A 5218-nucleotide genomic window follows, 5' to 3' on the forward strand; every position below is an offset into this window, starting at 1 on the left:
AATAATTAATTAAAAATCATGGATATGTCATATTATCCATGTAAGTCTCTTTTAAAATGCAAATTGTCTATCTTATAACTTTATATTTTACTATATGTTTAACATTTTAATTATAATAGTAAGTGTTTTTTAAAAAATTTCTTTCACTTAATAATAATAATAATAAATGGTAAATTAGAAAAACCATGGATATTTTATATTATTCATAAAAGTCTTCTTTAAATTATTAATAATAATAAGTGGTTTAAGTTAATGAACAATAATTTAAATGATAACTAGCTGGGAAACCCCGCTCCACGAGGTTCGGAACAAACAAATTTACTAAACACACACCGGTTGGATATTTTTGTTGATGTTTGGTGGGTCACGAAAGTAGGATGCTATAATGTCATTCAAATACAAACCAATCGGATAGACCGAAAACAATATAATGTCCTAATGTAAGAAATCAAAGTAAACAAATAAATTAGTATACGTTGCTACTTTTTGCATTTAACACTTTTGGCTGATATTGAATAAAGCCACCCGATGAAAAAAAAAATAAACATATTTTCTATTATTATTGTATTAACATTTTTTTGGACGCAAGTATGCATACTAAAAAGCTTACAATATTTTACCCTAATCCATCAAGAATATGTTATTTAACTAAATATAAACAAAACAAAACATTTGGGACCATTTTCCCCTATTGCCATTTTTTTTAAATTACACAAGTAGTTTACTATAATTCAGCCTGTAATATGCATGTTTTATATGTTTACAAACACGCGTTTTATATGTTTATCTCAGCTTGTAATATGCATTCTTACTCAGGTAATATTTAAAGAAGATATACGCTCTGATATCGAAGTTGTTGACACTAAAAAAACATTGTGCTTCCTTCTTCGACCTGCAATCTAAACAGTTGAACAACTGTGAATCAGTGTGTTTTAGTGACATGTCGATGGAGGAAGTTGATGGATTTGGAGGAAGATAAGCCACTTTTAATTTGCACTCTTCCAATTTACGCCCTGGTTTTTTAGTAAACTGTTTTATGAAAATCACTATATATTAAAAAAAATCTTGATTTTTATTAAATATAAAGATAAAAAAAGATCTTTTTTGGATCAAAATCAAGCATATGCATAAAAAAAAAGGAAGCATCAAACAACAAAACTGAATACATGGGGGGGGGGGGGGGGGGGGGGGGGGGGGGGGGGGGGGGGGGGTTCAATTCATTTATGTGAAGATGAATCTGATAGGTGAGATGCAAAATCATTAAAATGGGGAAAATATTTTATGTTTTTCTGTATTTTGCCTTTCTGAAATATGTAACCAGGGAAAAAATAATGAAATTTCAACTATTTAATTTTTATTTTGTCCTAGATTATATTGTTTAGAGGTCAAAAATGTAATATTAAAAATTATAGGTAAAAGACAAATAAGAAACCGGCCAAATAGTTTAAAAATCACAATAGCATAAGTGTTTACAACTTCCTAATCAACACACACTTATAATGAGAAAAAGAAAAAATAGAATAGAAACATGGCGTTACTCTCTTCTTGCCCTTTATCTTAGATCTCAATTGTTAACCATTTACACAAATAATTAGAAAAATGTTAAAGGGTAAATTGGGTATCTTTTCTTACCATTTCAGGGGATATGTCCTTAGGGGTTGCTCCTAGGCTTCAAATCATTTGGCAACAAACCAGATTACAGAATGGAATTTTGAATTCCAATTGCTTTTGATCCCACCATAATCCACATAGCACTAAGATTTGGAGAAGATAGAGTATTTCGGTTTAGATATTCATTTAAACTACCATGTCCTTGGATTTGCAATTAGAGATTCAAATAAACAAAGGGATAAAAAAAAAGTTATGAAAACTTGAGTAAGGACCAAATTTGAAAAAAAAAATCTATTTTTGAAAAGATTTGAAAAATAAAAATAAACACAGGGATAAAATAAAGTTATGAAAACCTTGAGTAAGGACCAAATTTGCAAAAAAGATTCCATTTTGGAAAAGATTCAAAGAATAAAATAAACATAAGGATCAAAAATGTTATGAAAATCTTGATTAAGGACCAAATTTGAAAAAAAGATTCTATTTTGGAAAAGATTCGAAAAATAAAAATAAACACACGGATAAAAAAAAGTTATGAAAATCTTGAGTAAGGACCAAATCTACAAAAAAGATTCTATTTTGGCAAAGATCCGAAAAATAAAAATAAACACAGGGACCAAAAATGTAATATAATCTTTTATAGCTAACTCATTTCACCTGTTGGAGATAATGCACCCAAAACGACCATTTTCATGGTAAATAGATTAAAAATACAGGGACCAGAAATGTAATTTAGATTTTTGTACTACTTACTTTGTGGTTGTCTAATGCAGCTTCAAGGCCTGCATAATCTGCAGGGTCAAGAACTGTTGTCTGCATAACTATACAACAAAAGCATTCATATGATGCAAAAGGTTGGAAACAAATAGTATAACTTTAGAAGGGCATTAAGGTCATTTGAACTGATGGGATAAAAAGTTGCAAACTTTCTCCCATTCACATTAGTCTCAGTCTTTTTTTAAATATAAATAAAAGAGAAAAAAAACATGTATCGAGAACAATACCATGATTCCCATTTTGGGAAGAAATGTCTCAATGAAAATCGTTGTTATCCTGTAGCAATCAATACATGATCCATTCATCACAAAATAATGAATATATATATATATATATATATATATATATATATATATATATATATATATATATATATATATATATATATATATATATATATATATATTGTTATCATCTCGTTACAATGTTTTTGTCATTATCATCATCATTTTTTCTTTGATAATACATAATGAGTACATAGTAACTAAACTCTAATCTTTTTTTATAAATCTTAGTCATAATATAAAAAACATTCAAAAGATTCTAAAATGTTTCCATATTTTTAATCTTTTACAAAAAGATAATAATAAAAAAAATAAAAAACAAAAATAAAAACAAAAAAAATTAAACCATATATAGTCATGAACAAAATTCTAGAAACTTAATTGTAAAAAACATGGACAACCTTTATATCGGAAGTGTAACCTTTAGTTACAAAATACATTTATCCAAACGAATTCAGAAATGTAGATACTTATGTTTGAAGAAAAAAATCAATTTGAGTTGAAATCTACTGCATTCCAATTTCAGTTTCAGGAGTTGGAAAATATTTAACTATATCAATTGGATCTAATTTTTTATTTTTTTTTAATTTAGCTAAAATGATTTCTTTATTATAGATAAGCTGAAAACACTTTGCAAGCAACTAAAGCTACAAAAACAAAAACATACCTGCAAGGGTATGGATGTAATTTTCTCAAAGGACAATATAAGGAAATGATTACAATAGAAAGAGATGTCAAACAGCTTTCCTATTCATCGCAGCGCCACTAAATTGCAAATGAAGATGTCAGTCTATACTTATATTATCAATGTCAGTCTATACTTATATTATCAATGTCAGTGTATACTTCTAATAAGATAATTTATACCCCAGTGGTCAACTTCAATTAGAATCATTATAGTGTGCATTTTTTTAAGAGTTCTTTTCTTTTTTTATTAGTAATCAGTTAACTCCAACTGATCCAGTCGTCCAATAACAAATTCCCTGCTTATAGCCTCTTGCAGATTCTTATACAGTCCAACATAAACCAAGAAGTAAGTAAAATGAAACAGAAAAATGTTTCAGTGCTTAGAACCAAACAGTATACCATGAAATATATAATAGTTAAGGTAATATAAAACCTTTTGAAGCGCATTGGTTTGACTCTATTCCACCTCTATTCTATGAAGAAGCCATACAGTTGCTTTTGGTGTGTGAATTAGTGCAAATCCATTGTTCCACAAGACTGAGAACTTTATGAAGCTAGATTACAGACGAACATTGGTACCGGAAACGGGATATGAGCTGCAACACAAAGCACGGTCATCAAAACCCAAGTTGATACTTCATTTATATATTGAATAATAATAAATAAATGTAATTATTTACATGAATAAAGGACCATGTACGTAGATATATAGGCCAATGTCAATCAATCACTTCAAGTTCACGTGCCAATTAGAAAACTGGCCAACCAGGGATCTTATATCATCTAGTGCAAAATCAATGGTACTTTTGTTATTGGAAAGAAGTACCCATCATTCTGTAATAGTGGAAAATAAAAATTTTCTCATCAAATACATGATATTTTGAGATTGTTGCACAAATTTAAACAAAATTATCAAAACATGAGATCATAGTTCACCAATACTCTCCATCTGTTGCTCGCTTACCATGCCATCTACGTACTTATTGAAGAATTCCAGTTGTTCACTTATATACTCTCCATCTGTTGCTCGATTAGCATGCCATCTACGTACTGATGGATAGGAAGACTCATTGTGTAAAAATGGTACCAAGTTAAGGCTCTAATCAAAGAATTCGACAGAAGTTGATGGCAGAAAAGGTGGAATATTTGTGGTTTTTTTGAATGATTACAGGGGAAAAAATTACCTGACTATGTAAACGATGAACATATCTCACCAGCTTCAGTTGTTAAAACCACACATATGCGAGAAATCAGAGGTGGAGGCATCGTCGATTCACTCTGGAATACAAGTATCGACCCAATTAAAACGAAAAAAAGACATCCGAAGCAGATGACAGCCGGTGGAGGTTTTGCAAAACTCCAATCGAAAGTTAAGATTGGGTTATATTTTAGAAGAATCGTAGTTATTAAGTGCATGCCTTTTTGAAGGACATGAAAGGACTTATGTAAACGCCGTATCAACATCTGTAAAAATTAGGGAATGAAATTAGGTCTAGAAATCCTAGAAATCGAGATATAGAGTTAGGTTTAGAGAATGGAAAACGCACTTGTTGCAAGAAACACAATTGATTCGCTTGGTGGAAATGGTCGCTGGAATTCGGCGATTGAAGTGGCAGGGGTCAGCATCAGAGGCTGTTAAACAAAAAAAGAAACGGTGACGGAAAAAGGCAGGAAAGTAACATACGGGTCTTGATTTAGAATAACGGAAGCAACTTAACAACTTCTGATTAGAACGACGACTCAATACAACCATAATCACAAAAAATAACACAAAGGTCGAGGGTGGATGAACGCGGTCCCAAAATTACTCAAAATATGGAGTAGCAACCCCGAGATTTGTCGCACGCTGACGTTGAAGTAAA

At 30.4% G+C, this 5218-nt stretch overlaps 1 long non-coding RNA gene across 8 annotated transcripts in view; it reads right to left on the reverse strand.

The window, feature by feature from the left end:
- Nucleotides 1-655: 655 nt before the first annotated feature.
- The window catches only part of LOC111908272 (uncharacterized), a 5035-nt gene continuing 472 nt past the window's right edge, over nt 656-5218 (reverse strand). The window contains exons 1-9 of one of the 8 annotated variants that reach the window (XR_002855819.3): nt 4904-5218; nt 4541-4820; nt 4321-4406; nt 4037-4190; nt 3337-3952; nt 2613-2661; nt 2362-2429; nt 1633-1754; nt 656-899 (exon numbers count right to left, since the gene is read on the reverse strand). The exon at nt 4904-5218 is cut by the window's right edge and continues 471 nt beyond it. This is a non-coding gene — a long non-coding RNA (uncharacterized LOC111908272). Of the gene's footprint in view, nt 900-1632; nt 1755-2361; nt 2430-2612; nt 2662-3336; nt 3953-4036; nt 4191-4320; nt 4821-4903 lie in introns of all 8 variants that reach the window. The other 7 variants (XR_006189454.2, XR_006189453.2, XR_006189457.2 and 4 more) reach the window with 7 other exon arrangements.

The sequence above is a fragment of the Lactuca sativa genome, chromosome 3 (assembly GCF_002870075.4).
Source record: "Lactuca sativa cultivar Salinas chromosome 3, Lsat_Salinas_v11, whole genome shotgun sequence".
In the NCBI taxonomy this organism is placed as follows: domain Eukaryota; kingdom Viridiplantae; phylum Streptophyta; class Magnoliopsida; order Asterales; family Asteraceae; genus Lactuca; species Lactuca sativa.